The sequence below is a fragment of the Tamandua tetradactyla genome, chromosome 1, assembly GCF_023851605.1.
Source record: "Tamandua tetradactyla isolate mTamTet1 chromosome 1, mTamTet1.pri, whole genome shotgun sequence".
In the NCBI taxonomy this organism is placed as follows: Eukaryota; Metazoa; Chordata; class Mammalia; order Pilosa; family Myrmecophagidae; genus Tamandua; species Tamandua tetradactyla.
The window spans coordinates 129,032,633-129,050,023 of NC_135327.1; the positions used below are offsets into that span (position 1 = coordinate 129,032,633).

The following is a 17,391-nucleotide window of genomic DNA, read 5'->3' on the forward strand; positions in this document are numbered from 1 at the left end:
TTTAAATCTTTTGGTGCTATTACAGTGAATGGAATATTTTTCTTAATTGCCTCCTTGGTTAGTTCATTACTGATAAATAGAAACACTACTGGTATATGTATGTTAGTCTGTTTTATTTTTTATTTTTTCTTTCAGCCATTCTTTTTTTTAAATATTTTTATTGTTAAGCAACTTACATTCTTAACATACATTCTATACATGGTGTACAATCAGTGACTCACAATATCATCACATAGCTGTGTATTTATCACCATGTTCATTTTTAGAACATTTGCATCACTCCAGAAAAAGAAATAAAAAGAAAAAACTCATACATACCATGCTCCTTACCTCTCCCTCTCATTGACCTCTAGTATTTCCATCTACCCAATAGATTTTAACCTTTGTTCCCCCATTAGTTCTTTATTCTTAATTATTTTATTGTTTAGTATAACATAAATACAAAGCAAAGAAATAGAAAAGCAATAGTTTTCAAAGCATTATTCAACAACTAGTTACAAGACAGATCCCGGAGTTTGTCATGGGCTACCATATGATCCTCTTAGATTTTTCCATCTAGCTTCTCCAGAATATAGGAGGCTAGAAGGTTTAAATATTTTTTCATCATCACCAGTGACTTTTTTCCTTCTTTTTTGTGAAAAATAACATATATACAAAAAACTAAAAAATTTCAAAGCACAGCACCACAATTAGTTGTGGAACATATTTCAGAGTTTGACATGGGTTACAGTTCCAAAATTTTAGGTTTTTACTTCTCGCTGATCTAAAATACTGGAGACTAAATGAGATGTCAATTTTTTTTTTAATTTTTAACTTTTTTTTTATTGTAGTATAACATATACACAAAGCAAAGAAATAAAAAAGCAATAGTTTTCAAAGCACTCTTCAACAAGTAGTTATAGGACAGATCCCAGAGTTTGTCATGGGCTACCATATGATTCTCTCATGGTTCTCCTTCTAGCTGCTCCAGAATATAGGAGGCTAGAAGGGTTAAATATTTTTTTATCAATATTTTGTCCTTTTTTCTATGAAAAACAACGTGTTTACAAAAAAGCGATACATTTCAAAGCATAGCACCACAATTAGTTGTAGAACATTTCAGAGTTTGACATGAATTACAATTCCATAATTTGAGGTTTTTACTTCTAGCTGTTCTAAAATACTGGAGACTAAAAGAGATATCAATTTAATGATTCAGGATTTGTGTTGATTTGTTAAATCCTGTCTTCACTGTATAACTCCACCATCACGTTTGATCTTTCCATTCTTCTCTTTTGCGGTGTTTGGGCTATGGCCATTTTAAATTTTTCATATGGGAAGGGTCCATCACTAAAATGGAGTAGGGAGATGGAACTATCTGATGTTCTAGAGGCTGGGCTAGGTTTCAGAACTTATCTGTACCAGGGATCCATCTGGAGGTTGTAGGTTTCTGGAAAGTTACTCTAGTACATGGAACCCTTTGGAATCTTCTGTATTGCTCTAGGTGTTCTTTTGGATTGGCTGGAATGGTCCTGATTGGGATTTGGCAGGTTATGATAGGTAGCAAGGTCTAACTGAAGCTTGCATAAGAACAACCTCCAGAGCAGCCTCTCAACTCTATTTGAACTCTCTTTGCTACTGATAATTTATTAATTATACTTCTCTTCCCCCTTTTGGTCAGGATGGAATTGTTGATCCCATGGTGCCAGGTCTGGATTCATTCCTGGGAGTCATCTCCCATGTTGCCAAGGAGACTTTCACCCCTGGATGTTGTGTCTCACATAGGGAGGAGGGCAATGATTTCACTTTTAGAGTTGGGCTTAGAGAGACTGAGGCCATATCTGAGCAACAAAAGAGGTCCTATAGGTATACCTATAGGTAGTCTAAGCTTCTCCACTACCTACGTAAGCTTCACAAGACTAAGCCTCATGATCAAGGGCATGGTCTATTGATTTGGATGTCACTAAAGTTTGCGTGTGTTAATCTTATATCCCTCCACTTTGCTGAATTTATTTATTAGCTCAAGTAGCTTTGTCATAGATTTGTCAGGATTTCCCAAATATAGGATCATGCTGTTGGCAAATAATGAGAGTCATATGCTTCCTTTCTGATTTGGATGCCTTTTATTTCTTTTTTTGCCTAATTGTTCTAGCTAGAACTTCCAACAGAATGTTGAATAATAGTTCTGATAATGGGCATCTTTGTCTTATTCCTGATCTTAGGGGAAAGGCTTTCAGTCTCTTGTTGAGTACAATGTGGACTATGGGTTTTTCATATATACCCTTTATCATATTGAGGAAGTTTTCTTTAATTCCTGTCTTTTAAACTGTTTTTATCAAGAAAGGATGCTGAATTTTGACAAATGCCTTTAGTGTCAATTGAGATGATCCTGTGATTTTTTTCCCTTTTGATTTGTTAATGTGTTGTATTACATTGATTGTCTTCTAGGCCTGGAATATACCCCACTTGGACATGGTGTATAATTCTTTTAATGTGCCATTGATTTGATTTCCAAGTATTTTGTTGAAAATTTTTGCATCTATATTCATCAAGGAGATTGGCCAGTAGGTTTCTTTTCTTGTGGTATCTTTTTCACGTTTCGGTGTTAGAGTGATGTTAGCTTCATAGAATGAGCTAGGTAGTGTTCCCTTTTCTTCAAAAAAGAATTTTTTTTGAAGCATTTGAGCAGTAATGGTGTTAGTTTTTCCTGGACTGTTTGGTAAGATTCCCCAGTGAAGCCATCTGCTCCTGGGCTTTTCCATTGAGGGAGCTTTTTAATGACTGATTAAATCTCTTTACTTTTCATTGGTCTGTTGAGATCTTTTTCTTCTCGAGTCAGTAGATTGTTCTTGTGTTTCTAAGAAATTGTCCATTTGATCTGAGTTATCTAGTTTATTGGCATGAAGTTGTTCATAGAATCCTCTTATGATTTTTTTTTTATTTGTTTGAGGTCCAAGGTAAGGCCCCCCACCCTCTCTTTTTATTTACTTTCATTGTCCCTCTTTTTGACTTGCAGTCTAGGTAAGGGTTTGTTAGTCTTTTTGATCTTCTCAAGGAACCAAAGTTTGGTTTTCCCAATTGCTTTTTTGTTCTCTAGTTCATTTATTTCTGCTTTAATCTTCATTATTTTTTTCCTACTTGCTTTAGAGATATTTTGCTGCTCTTTCTCTAGTTTTTTTTTTTCTGGTCATTTAGGTCTCTGGTTTTAACTCTTTCTTCCTTTTTACTGTAAGTATTTAGACCACCACTGTGGTAGTTAGCAGGTGTCAACTTGGCCAGGTGTTGATGCCCCATTGTTCTGTTTCTGTCATCAGTAAGGAAAATTCATCAATGGTTGATTACATTTGCAGTTGCTAAGGACCTTGTCTTCCACAATGAGGTTTAATTTAATTAGCTGGAGGCTTAAAAGAGAGAGGTCAGAAGAGAGCTCAGCAGCTCAGCATACTTCATCTCAGTACTCCCAGATCAGCCCAGATGTTTAGAGATGCAGAAAGGAATTGCCCCAGGAAAGACCATTGGATCCCTGAAGTCAGGAGAGGCCAGCAAGATATTGCTGTGAGAACCTCAGATGAAAGCTAGCTACCCTTCCTCTGAAGAACTATAAATTTTTAACTAAGTAAATTACCTTGTTAAAAGCCAATCCATCTCTGGTATGTTGCATCCTGGCAGCTTTAGTAAACTAAAATAATCACCCTCGCTGCATCCCATAGGTTTTGATATGTTGTGTTCTTGTTTTCATTTGTCTTCAGATACCTACTGATTTCTCTTGCAGTTTTTCCTTTGATCCACGTTTAAGAGGGTGTTGTTTAACCTCCATATATTTATGTACGTTCAAGTTCTTTGATGGTTATTAATTTCCAGATTCATTCCATTATGATCAGAGAAGGTGCTTTGAATAACTTCAGTCTTTCTTAAATTATTTAAATCTGTTTTGTGCCCTAACATATGACCTATCTTGGAATATGTTCTATGAGCACTTGAGAAGAATGTGTATCATAATGTTTTGGGGTACAGTGATGTATATATGTCTGCTAAGTCTAGTTCATTTACCATGGTATTTTGGTTCTCTGTTTCCTTATTGTATTAGTTTGCTAAATGCTGCTGGAGATGCAATATACCTTTAACAAAACAGCTGCTAAAATGAGAATTTATTAAGTTACTAGTTTACAGTTCTAAGACCATAAAAATGTTCAAACTAAGGCATCCAGAGAAAGATACTTTGAATCAGGGAAGGCCACTGTTTGTCACATGAAAGGGCACGTGGCTGGCATCTGCTGGTCTTTGTTCCCAGTTCTGTTGCTTCTGGCTTATGATGTCAGTGGACTTCTCTAAGTGTCTGTTGGCCTTCCTTAGCTCTTCCAGGACACAACTCTGGGTTCTGGTTTGCTTAGCATCTCATGCAAAGGCACATGATGTTATCTGCTGGGATCTGCATCTGTAGATGTCCATGTCTAGGCATCTGCTTTCTCTGTCAGCATTCCAAGCACCTCTGTTGTCTTTGAAGCAGCTGTTCTCCAAGTGTCTGCTCTGAGATTTCTCCAAGCTGTTTTCTCTTTTAAAGGACTCCAGTAAACTAATCCATACCTATCTGGAATGGGCAGAGCCACATTTCCATGGATGTAATCTAATCAAAAGTTCACACCCACAGTTGAGTGGGTTATACTTCATGAAAACAGTCTACTCAAAGGTTTAACCCTAAATAATAGGTCTGACCCCACAAGATTGGATTAGTAAAAAGAAATGGCTTTTCTGAGGTACATAACTGTTTCACACTAGCACATTTATTGTTTCTGTCTGGTTATTCTATCTATTAAAGAGAATTTTGTGTTGAAGTCTCCCACTGTTATTGGAGAAACATCTGTTGCTCCCTTCAATTTTGCCAGTGTTTGCCTTACGTACTTGATTGAGTGCATAAACATTTCTTATTGTTAATTCCTCTTGTTGAATTACCCTTTTTATTAATATATATTGCCCGTTCTTGTCTCTTATGGCATCTTTTCATTTAAAGTCTATTTTGTCTGAAGTATTGCTTCCCAGCTTTCTTTTGGTTAGTAATAGCATGGAATATCTTTTTCCATTCTTTCACTTTCAACGTAGTTGTATCTTTGGGTCTAAGATGTGTCTCCTGTGGACAGCATACTACTTGGGTCATATTTTAAAATCCATTTTGCCAATCTGTTTCTTTTGATTGGGGAATTTATTCCATTAACATTCAAAAGTGTTATTGTAGTGTTCAGTTTGGCAGCACATACACTAAAATTGGAATGATACAGAGAGGATTAGCATGGCCCCTACACAAGGATGACACGCAAAATTTGTGAAGTGTTCCATATTTTTTTTTAAGGAAAAAAAGAAAAATCCTTATTGTAAACATAGTTCTTGAGTCAACCATCTTATCCTTTGGTTTTTATTGGTCAGATCTATTTTTTCCTCTGTCTTTTTGTCCTTTAACTTTCCCTAACTAATTCTCTTCGATACTGTGCCCTCCTCCACACCTCTCTCTTCTGTCTTTGTAACCCAATGAACTTCCTTTAGTTTTTCTTGCCAGGTTGATCCCTTGTTAACAAATTCAATCAATATTTGTTTATCTGTGAAAATTTTAAATTCTCCCTCATTTTTTGAGGACATCTTTGCTGGATAAAGAATTCTTGGCTAGCAATTTTTCTCTGTCAGAATCTTAGCTATATCTTAGCCACTGCCCTCTTGCCTTCATAGTGCCTGATGAGTAGTCGACATTTAGTTTTATGTGGCTTCTCTTGTGTGTAGTGAATCTCTTTTCTCTTGCTTTCAGGACTTCTCCTCCTCAGCATTTGACAGTCTGATGGTACGTGTCTTGGGGTGGGTCTGTTTGGATTTATTTTATTTGGAGTTCTTTGGGCTTCTTTGATTTGCATATTTATGTACTTTTATAAGAGTTGGGAAGTTTTCCCCAGTTATCTCCTCAAATAATCTTCCTAGTCCTTTATTCTTCTCTTTTGGGACATTTGTGATTCTTATATTTGTGCACTTTGTGTTGTCAATCATTTCTCTGAGATCCATTGCAATTTTTCCATCATTTTCACCAGTTGTTCTTTTGTGTATTCAAATTCAGCTGCTCTCCCCTTTGGTTTGCTACCTTTTCAAGTCTGCTGTTTTGTATTTCTAGAGTGTATTAGTTAGGGTTCTCTAGAGAAACAGAATCAACAGGGAACACTTGCAAATATAAAATTTATAAAAGTTTCTCACGTGACCATAGGAACGCAGAGTCCAAAATCCACAGGGCAGGCTGCGAAGCCGATGACTCCGATGGATGGCCTGGATGAACTCCACAGGAGAGGCTCACCAGCCAAAGCAGGAATGGGGCCTGTCTCCTCTGAGTCCTCCTTAAAAGGCTTCCCATGATTAGATTTAGCATCACTAATTGCAGAAGACACTCCCCTTTGGCTGATTACAAATGGAATCAGCTGTGGATGTAGCTGACGTGATCATGACCTAATCCTATGAAATGTCCTCATTGCAACAGACAGGCCAGCGCTTGCCCAATCAGATAAACAGGTACCACAACTTGGCCAAGTTGACACCTGTCCCTAACCATGACATAGGGTATTTTTAATTTGATCTATAGTATCTTTCATTTCTGTAAGATGTTATTTTTCTATTCTTTCAAATTCTTTATGCTCTTCTGATGTGTTCTTAAAGCTCTTTATCTCTTTAGTCATCTCATTTAAGTTATTTAGGAGATTCGTTTGAACATCTTTGTTTCAAATTGTGTCTTCTCCAGCTTTTTAATGTGATCATTTGGCTTGGCCATATCTTTTTGCATTTTTGTGTGCTTTATGATTTTTTTGCTGTTTCTTGGCATTTGATTATCTTGATAAGGGTATTTTGGAAGGTGATTTTCCTCACTCATCTAAGATTTTGTAGTTGCTTGGGTTTGCATTGAGGGTCTCCTTTGGTACTTGCTTTGTCAGTAATTCCTGGCCAAACCAGGGCTGGGGCTTCACACATGGGGTGCATCTCTTTTCTGAAGCCTGTTAGAGGCTGAGCAGAAAAGCAGCTTGCTGGACTGCATTTTCCCAATCTTAAGGAGATGGTGCTTATGGTAGCTTGAAACTGTTGTGTAACCCAGAAAAGCCATTTTCTTTCAATCCTGATGCAGTCTTGTGGGGCCAGACATATTGTTTAGGGTGGAATCTTTGATTAGATTGTTTTTGTGGAGAGTAATCCACTCAATTGTGGTTGCGGAGTTTTGATTAGATTATTTCAATGGAGATGCAATACATCCATTTGTGGGTATGTCCTTCTGATTAGGTGGAGATGTGACTCCACTCGTTCAAAGTGGGTCTTAATTAGTTAACTGGAGTCCTTTAAAAAGGGAGACATTTTGGGGAAAGCACAATTGCTTGATCACCAACTGAGATGCAGGCATTTGGAAATGCAGAAGCCCCAGGAGACACCAGGAGCTGAGAGAGCCAACAGAAGCTAGACAGGAACCAGAGCCAAGAAGATGTTGCCATGTGCCTTTCCGTGAGATGCTAATCTAAGAGATGAAACCAGTGTTTTGCCCTGGTGTAGCTCATTCAGCACCCATAGATGCTTAGAGAGGAAGTACTGTAATAAGAACCAGCAGATGCCAGTCTCATGCTTTCCCATGTGACAGAGGAAACTTGGGTGCCTTCTGGCACTTTCTTCGAAATCTAGGTGTCCTTCTCTGGATTCCTTAGTTTCAACCTTTTTAAGGCCTTTGAACTTTATAACTAAATAAATCCCCTTTATTAAAGCATTCTGGCAGTTTAAGGAAACTAAAGCAGTACTCTTGGGTCACATCTTCCCCACAACCCATTCCACCCCCACCCCCCCCATTCCCCCGATTGCAGCAGCCTACTGGGCAGGAACCTGAGCAGGCAACAATCCAGTCAAGGTTGGGTCTCTGGATGCTGGAAGCCACTGGCTCTGTAGTTTGGGGTGGGCACTGTGCATCTTGGCTGAGACCCTGCTTATAAGCACAGTGGGTCTGGTGATACTCAGGCTCCTACTGTGGAATGGCGTTGGGTTGCGGGACTGAGAGGTTCAACTTTACCAGTGCTGCTGGCCCAAATGTGCACTGCTTTTTTGCCAGCCAGCAGGACCCAGGCAGGTGTTGACCCATGGCGTCAGGGTGGTAGAAGGGTGACTGGCATTACAATGCATTTCCTTCCCTCACCCTGTCTCTTCAGTCTTTCACACAATGAGTGCTTTGGGCCACTGTGGAGAAAAGATAGAGGCAGTGAAACCTAGAGTGTCTCTCTCACTGGCCAACTGTCAGACTGAAACTGCTCTGCATCACCCTTTGCTCCCAAGGGGAGGGCTCCCTAAGTCTTTCCCAAATCCCAGCACCCTCTGAGGCCTGTCTCATAGATGGGGAATAGGCACTGGGCACCACAGAAAGGCATCTGTGTTTGGATAAAATAGTCTGTTGTCTCTTGGTTCCCACACAGGAACTCCAGGCTGTGTGGGAATGAGAGGGTTGAGATCCCCTCCCATGTCAGCAGCAAAAGTGGGAGTGTGCCACTCCTCAGCTGCCCCGTTTGGCTTGGATGCAGTGGTGGACCCAGGGGTGGTCGTGATTGAGTACATTCACCCAACTTCTAGTCATGGTTTTTTGGCTTTTGCATTCAGATCTTCCTTATATAATTCAGAGGTCTGTGTCAGGTCACCTGAACCCTGGAACTGCTGTCCAAGTTGTTTTCTGCCTTTTTTCTAGTTGTTCCTCATTTGCCATATTCCTAGATGTCCTGACACCATTTTTTTTTATTTTTTATTTTTTTTATTTTTTTATTAACGGAAAGAAAAAAAAAAAGAAATTAACACAACATTTAGAAATGATACCATTCTACATATGCACTCAGTAATTCTTAACATCATCACATAGCTGCATGATCATTGTTTCCTAGTACATTTGCATCGGTTTAGAGGAACTAGCAACGCAACAGAAAAAGATATAAAATGTTAATATAAAGAAAAGAAATAAAAGTAGTAATAATAGTAAAAAACAACAACAACAAACAAACCAACAAGCAAACAAAAACAAAAAAAACCCTATAGCTCAGATGCAGCTTCATTCAGTATTTTAACATGATTACTTTACAATTAGGTATTATTGTGCTGTCCATTTTTGAGTTTTTGCATCCAGTCCTGTTGCACAGTCTGTATCCCTTCAGCTTCAACCTCCCATTGTATTACCCTGTTTCTAACTCCTGCTGAACTCTGTTACCAATGACATATTTCAAGTTTATTCTCGAATGTCCGTCACATCAGTGGGACCATACAGTATTTGTCCTTTAGTTTTTGGCTGGATTCACTCAGCATAATATTCTCTAGGTCCATCCATGTTATTACATGGTTCATAAGTTTATCTTGTCTTAAAGCTGCATAATATTCCATCGTATGTATATACCACAGTTTGTTTAGCCACTCTTCTGTTGATGGAGATTTTGGCTGTTTCCATCTCTTTGCAATTGTAAATAACGCTGCTATAAACATTGGTGTGCAAATGTCCGTTTGTGTCTTTGTCCTTAAGTCCTTTGAGTAGATACCTAGCAATGGTATTGCTGGGTCGTATGGCAATTCTATATTCAGCTTTTTGAGGAACCGCCAAACTGCCTTCCACAGTGGTTGCACCCTTTGACATTCCCACCAACAGTGGATAAGTGTGCCTCTTTCTCCGCATCCTCTCCAGCACTTGTCATTTTCTGTTTTGTTGATAATGGCCATTCTGGTGGGTGTGAGATGATATCTCATTGTGGTTTTGATTTGCATTTCTCTAATGGCCAGGGACATTGAGCATCTCTTCCTATTTTGATGCCTTGTATTTCTTTTTCTTGCCTAATTGCTCTGGCTAGAACTTCCAACACAATGTTGAATAATAGTGGTGATAGTGGACATCCTTGTCTTGTTCCTGATCTTAGGGGGAAAGTTTTCAATTTTTCCCCATTGAGGATGATATTAGCTGTGGGTTTTTCATATATTCCCTCTATCATTTTAAGGAAGTTCCCTTGTATTCCTATCTTTTGAAGTGTTTTCAGCAGGAAAGGATGTTGAATCTTGTCAAATGCCTTCTCTGCATCAATTGAGATGATCATGTGATTTTTCTGCTTTGATTTGTTGATATGGTGTATTACATTAATTGATTTTCTTATGTTGAACCATCCTTGCATACCTGGGATGAATCCTACTTGGTCATGATGTATAATTCTTTTAATGTGTTGTTGGATACGATTTTCTAGAATTTTATTGAGAATTTTTGCATCTGTATTCATTAGAGAGATTGGTCTGTAGTTTTCTTTTTTTGTAATATCTTTGCCTGGTTTTGGTATGAGGGTGATGTTGGCTTCATAGAATGAATTAGGTAGTTTTCCCTCCACTTCGATTATGTTGAACAGTTTGAGGAGAGTAGGTACTAATTCTTTCTGGAATGTTTGATAGAATTCACATGTGAAGCCGTCTGGTCCTGGACTTTTCTTTTTAGGGAGCTTTTGAATAACTAATTCAATCTCTTTACTTGTGATTGGTTTGTTGAGGTCGTCTATTTCTTCTTGAGTCAAAGCTGGTTGTTCATGTCTTTCCAGGAACCTGTCCATTTCATCTAAATTGTTGTATTTATTAGCGTAAAGTTGTTCATAGTATCCTGTTATTACCTCCTTTATTTCTGTGAGGTCAGTAGTTATGTCTCCTCTTTCATTTCTAATCTTATTTATTTGCATCCTCTCTCTTCTTCTTTTTGTCAATCTTGCTAAGGGCCCATCAATCTTGTTGATTTTCTCATAGAACCAACTTCTGGTCTTATTGATTTTCTCTATTGTTTTTATGTTTTCAATTTCATTTATTTCTGCTCTAATCTTTGTTATTTCTTTCCTTTTGCTTGCTTTGGGATTAGTTTGCTGTTCTTTCTCCAGTTCTTCCAAGTGGACAGTTAATTCCTGCATTTTTGCCTTTTCTTCTTTTCTGATAAAGGCATTTAGGGCAATAAATTTCCCTCTTAGCACTGCCTTTACTGCATCCCATAAGTTTTGATATGTTGTGTCTTCATTTTCATTTGCCTCTAGGTATTTACTAATTTCTCTTGCAATTTCTTCTTTGACCCACTTGTTGTTTAAGAGTGTGTTGTTGAGCCTCCACGTATTTATGAATTTTCTGGCACTCCGCCTATTATTGATTTCCAACTTCATTCCTTTATGATCCGAGAAAGTGTTGTGTATGATTTCAATATTTTTAAATTTGTTAAGACTTGCTTTGTGACCCAGCATATGGTCTGTCTTTGAGAATGATCCATGAGCACTTGAAAAAAAGGTGTATCCTGCTGTTGTGGGATGTAATGTCCTATAAATGTCTGTTAAGTCAAGCTCATTTATAGTAATATTCAGGTTCTCTATTTCTTTATTATCCTCTGTGTAGATGTTCTGTCCATTGATGAGAGTGGTGAATTGAAGTCTCCAACTATTATGGTATGTGTGTCTATTTCCCTTTTCAGTGTTTGCAGTGTATTCCTCACGTATTTTGGGGCATTCTGGTTCGGTGCGTAAATATTTATGATTGTTATGTCTTCTCGTTGAATTGTTCCTTTTATTAGTAAATGGTGTCCTTCTTTGTCTCTTTTAACTGTTTTACATTTGAAGTCTAATTTGTTGGATATTAGTATATGCACTCCTGCTCTTTTCTGGTTATTATTTGCATGAAATATCTTTTCCCAACCTTTCACTTTCAACCTATATTTATCTTTGGGTCTAAGATGTGTTTCCTGTAGACAGCATATAGAAGGATCCTGTTTTTTAATCCATTCTGCCAGTCTATGTCTTTTAATTGGGGAATTCAGTCCATTGACATTTAGAGTTATTACTGTTTGGATAATATTTTCCTCTACCATTTTGCCTTTTGTATTATATATATCATATCTGACTTTCCTTCTTTCTACACTTTTCTCCATGTCTCTCTCTTCTGTCTTTTCGGTTCTGACTCTAGTGCTTCCTTTAGTATGTCTTGCAGAGCTGGTCTCTTGGTCACAAATTCTCTTAGTGACTTTTTGTCTGAGAATGTTTTAATTTCTCCCTCATTTTTGAAGGACAATTTTGCTGGATATAGGAGTCTTGGCTGGCAGTTTTTCTCTTTTAGTAATTTAAATATATCATCCCACTGTCTTCTAGCTTCCATGGTTTCTGCTGAGAAATCTACACATAGTCTTATTGGGTTTCCCTTGTATGTGACGGATTGTTTTTCTCTCGCTGCTTTCAAGATCCTCTCTTTCTCTTTGACCTCTGACATTCTAACTAGTAAGTGTCTTGGGGAACGCCTATTTGTGTCTAATCTCTTTGGGGTGCGCTGCACTTCTTGGATCTGTAATTTTAGGTCTTTCATAAGAGTTGGGAAATTTTCAGTGATAATTTCTTCCATTAGTTTTTCTCCTCCTTTTCCCTTCTCTTCTCCTTCTGGGATACCCACTACACGTATATTTGTACGGTTCACATTGTCCTTGAGTTCCCTGATACCTTGTTCAAATTTTTCCATTCTTTTCTGGATAGTTTCTGTTTCTTTTTGGAATTCAGATGTTTCATCCTCCAAATCACTAATTCTATCTTCTGTTTCTTTAAATCTGTCGTTGTAGGTATCCATTGTTTTTTCCATCTTTTCTACTTTATCTTTCACTTCCATAAGTTCTATGATTTGTTTTTTCAGTTTTTCTATTTCTTCTTTATGTTCAGCCCATGTCTTCTTCATGTCCTCCCTCAACTTATCGATTTCGTTTTTGAAGAGGTTTTCCATTTTTGTTCGTATATTCAGCATTAGTTGTTTCAGCTCCTGTATCTCATTTGAACTATTGGTTTCTTCGTTTGACTGGGCCATATGTTCAATTTTCTGAGCGTGATCCGTTATCTTCTGCTGGCGTCTGGGCATTTAGTCAGATTTCCCTGGGTGTTCGACCCCACAGGTTGAAAGATTTTTCTGTGTAATCTCTGGGTTCTGTTTTTCTTATCCTGCCCAGTAGGTGGCGCTCGTGGCACACGTCTGTCTACGGGTTCCACCAGTTAAAGTTGCTGTGGGTCCTTTAACTCTGGAAAATTCTCGCCGTAGGGGAGGTTCGGCAGCTGAAGCGTCTTGGAAGAATGCCAGCCGGCCTGGGGTTCCGAATGCGGGGAGGGTCGCCGGCCGCCGCAGCACGGGAGAGCGTCCGGCCGAATTAGCTAGTCGGCCCGGGGCACCAAGCGTGGCGGGAGGGCGCCAGCTGTCGCAGCCCGGGAGAGTGCACTATTCCCAGCCGACGGGGGAGTCACGTGTTTGGAAGGGATCCCCCGGTCACTGTTCTCCGCAGTCTGGGGATTTCCAACCCAACTATCTCTGTTGTTCCGGGGGTCCTCGTGTGGTGGGGGCACTAGCCGCCGCGGCCTAAGGGGACCGCCTGTCCAATTCTACCAGCTGGCCTGGGAAGGTGGAAGGGAGGGACTCCGGTCGCTTGCCGTCCCACCCAGGAAAGCCCGTGCCCCTTGGTGATCTCACCGGAGCTGGTTCTCCCAGATAGTCAGCTGTTCCAGGATGGGGTACGCCGTCCCTTTGATCTCCCTCGTGGCTCCGGGAGCTGCTCTGTATTATCTCCACTCCCCCAGTAGCTGTTCTGGAGGAGGAAAGGTGAGGGCGGCAAGGCTGTAGAGGCTGGTGGTGGAGGAGCCGGTGAAGGCGGGGGAAGAGGGCACCGTGGTGGTTGGAGAGCGGCCTGAGCAGGAGGGGGAGGAGAGGGGAGAAGGAGGGCGGGCGGGTCGGCTGCTGCGGGGCGTGGGCGCCGCACGGCGGGCCAGCGGAGAAAGAGAGGGGAGAAGGAGGGCGGGCGGGTCGGCTGCTGCGGGGCGTGGGTGCCGCGCGGCGGGCCGGCGGAGAAAGACCTGACACCATTTTTGAGAAGAGTGTTCTATTCTCATGAAGTAGACTTGGTAACTTTATCAAAATCAATTGATCATTGATACATGACTTTGTTTTCAGAGTCCTGATTCTGTTCCATTGATCTATATTTCTGTCCTTAAGCTGGTACAACACTGCTGTAATTATTGTAGCTTTGAAATCAGGAAGTGTGATTCTTCCTTTTGTTCTTCTTTTTCAAAATTGTTTTGGCTATGGGGAGTTCTCCTTCATTTTGAATAATAATTTTTCTAGATACAGAATTCTTTATTGACAATTTTTTCTTTCATCATTTTGAATGTGCCATTCTGGCCTCTAGTTTCTGATGAAAAATCACCTGTTACTTTGAGTGTCCTTTTAAGATGATTTGCATCTTTTTCTGCTTAGAATTCTCATTGTCTTTGGCTTTTGACAGATTATAATGTGTCTCAGTCTAGATTTCTTCAAGTTTATCCCACTTGGGCTTTATTGATCTTCTTGGATATGTCATGTTGGACAGAAGGAAAGATAACTAAAGAGATGGCAGTCCACTCGAACAGAGGTATAGAGGCTGCCAGCAAAGCACAATTCACACAGACACTGACTGAAACATTGTACTCACATAGAGAAGAGAAAGAGCAAGGTCACTTTACTGTCGCCTGTAGGTTTCCCATAGCTAGTAGATCTCAATCCATGACCAGTGCAGGGAGGTGTTTTAGGCTCAGCACCCCTCTCTTGTGTTTGTAAGCTGTAATCAAGGAACACCACTCACTCCCTTCCTGGGACAGATAAACAATCCACTAGGGTGTGAGCTGGATGTCATAAAACATGCCTTCTGGTTAGACTGTTGGCAGTGAAAATTTACATTTACTATGGACAATAGGGAAAGGCATGTACCTCTGGGCACCTTGTCTGTTGTCTACCAGAGGATTATGATTTATCCTTCCAGGCTGGTGCACCTGTCCTGAGCACAGGATATATTTGTGGGTCCCAGGGAAAAGTGGCAGGTCACGGTCAGACTGCCTGTCCATCAAGTTGCTGCAGCAGTAAGTCACAGGGACACGGCCCATGGACCAAAAAGAAACTTTGAGCAAATGACCTCTTTAATATTTGCATAGCGTAAAGAGTTCAGGAGGGCACATGACCTCTTTTTCTTTCTTACACAGCACAGAGAGTCCAAAATAGCAGGGATAGAAGTCCCATCAAGGCTTGTCTCCTGGGGTTGCCACAGCTGCTCCTGGTCAGGGTCGATGGATGATAGTTTTGCATGCCCCACTTCATGCTGAAGAAGAGAGACAGATCTATGCTGTTTAAGTGTGGTGTTGATCCACCTTGAGGGGAGAGAACCCTGCTACTGAGAATTCCTGTCTTGGTTAGCCTCTAGGACTGCTAGTTCCTGATTTTCATGTATTAAGTCTTGTCGGGCCTTTTCATAAGACTTAAAATCTCCCCCACCTTGTGAAATGCAAACAGCACAGTAGAAGGAGGTAGTGAGTAGGTGAGGACTGAGAGATGGCTGTTTAGCATGTATCCATGACTTCAGAGAAGGAGGGGTAGCCAGTGAGATCTGAATGAGGTCACAGGTATATGGTTTCCTTAACACTGCCCTCTGTTACATGTAGATTCATTCTTTTATCAAATTTGGAAAGTTTTCAGCCGTTGTTTCTCAGATATTCTTGCTGTCCTTTTTTCCTCTTGTTTTGGGACTCCCATTATGCTTAGTTTGGTATATTTGATGGTATTCACAGGTCTCTTAGGCTGTGTTCCCTTTTCTTCATTCTTTTTCTTGATCCTACTAAGATTGGATAATCTCAGTTGAACTGCCTTTAAATTTGGTTATTGTTCTACCTGTTCAAATCTGCTGTTGAACTTCGCTAGTAATTTTTTTCATTTCAGTTATTAAACTTTTCAACACCAGAATTTTCTATTTGGTTACTTTTATGACCTCAGTCTCTTTATTGATGTTCTTTATTTGATGAGACATTGGACTCAGGGTTTCATATAATTTTTCACACATGATTTCCCATTGGCTCTTTGGGGATATTTAAAATAGCTGACTTAAGTTTTTTGTCTTGTAAATTCAACATTTGGTCTCCCTCAAGGATAATTCTGTTAATTTTCTTCTTTGCTATGTATAGGCTATGATTTATTATTACTATTTTTTGCATGCTTTGTAGTATTTTGTTGTTGTTGAATACTGAACATTTTGGATAGTATAATGTCTTGTCTCTTAAAATAAGATTTTCTTTTTTCCCAAGAGTTTTTTTGTTTGTTTCTTGCTGTGCTTTCTATGGGTTATTTATTCTCTTTTCTAATATGCTTTTGTAAAGTCTGTTTTCTTTGTTATGTATGGTCACTGAAGTCTTTGTGATTAGCTTAGTGGTCAGCTAATGATTTGACAGAGATTTCCTTAAATTCCTGGAACAACAGCAACACAATCTCCCAGGTTTGGCTGGTGGGCTTTTTGTGTATTTGGGCTATGCCTTGTATTCTTAGTTGGACAATTAATTACTTTGCCTTAGCCTTCACTTTCTACTTTTGCAGAGTATGAATGTCATGCAGAGGTGAGAGCTTGGGGTCTTCTCAAGTATTTTCTGAGCATATGCCCTACTCTAGTCATGCATGTAGCCTTCTAGGCTCACAAAAATATGTGGGGAGCTTTTCAAAGTCCGTAATCCCTTACAGATCTCACTGCCCAGGCTTTTCTCCCCAGCTTTTCTGTTTTTCTTTTGTTTTGCCTCAACCCTCTTCTCATGCTCCAGGTGGTGAAACTTAATATATGTGCCTTTAAATGTTTTCAGCAAATGTGTTCCTCTCCTTTTTCACCCACAGTTACCCCTCCACCCTAGTAGATTTCTGAGTTAGTGAAATAAGGGCAATCTCTTTATAACAGTTCTTCATGGAGACATCAAACAGGTCAAAACAACCAACTACAATTCTTTGCTTCCTCTAACATCATGAGTCCACAAGACTACTGCCAAGCTGGAGAGGGGAGAATGGGGCCAGGGTTAAAATGCCACAACTCCTACTAAGATTCAGCAGCCTCTTTCTTAATAGTTCTAATTGTTACAAACAATTAGTTTTTGCTAGTTTATTTACTATTTCTGTAATAATTTAGGCCTCAGAAATTCCCTACTCTGCTATTTTCCTCTTGTAATTTTAATTTGTATTTTCCTGAAGATTAATGATCTTGAATATCTTTTTCATGCACTTATTAGCCACTCGCAAATCTTCCTTTATAAGGTGTACTTTGCTCAGTTTTACTTATGTTATCATTCTATTATTAAACTGTAAAAGTCCTTTTATATTCTTGAGACAAATCCTTTGTCAAATATTTGTATTGATAATCTTTTGTGCCGGTCTATAGCTAGCCTTTATTTATGGCTATTTTCTGAGGCTCTAATTTACATACAGGAATTTTATCCTTTTTAGTGTACAATTCTGTGAATTTAGTCAAACCCCCATCACAGTTAAGATGCAGAACAGTTCCATTATCTACCTAAAATTTCCAAATCCTATTTTCTTAAATCCCTG

At 39.4% G+C, this 17,391-nt stretch overlaps 1 protein-coding gene and 1 non-coding gene across 4 annotated transcripts in view; both read left to right on the forward strand.

Annotated features, from left to right (window-relative positions):
- SLC25A40 (solute carrier family 25 member 40) overlaps window positions 1-17,391 on the forward strand; it is a 76,823-nt gene that overhangs the window by 12,321 nt on the left and 47,111 nt on the right. The window lies entirely within an intron of this gene.
- Window positions 5,209-5,316, forward strand: LOC143652571 (U6 spliceosomal RNA). The gene has a single exon (XR_013160762.1). It is a non-coding gene; the product is annotated as a U6 spliceosomal RNA (small nuclear RNA).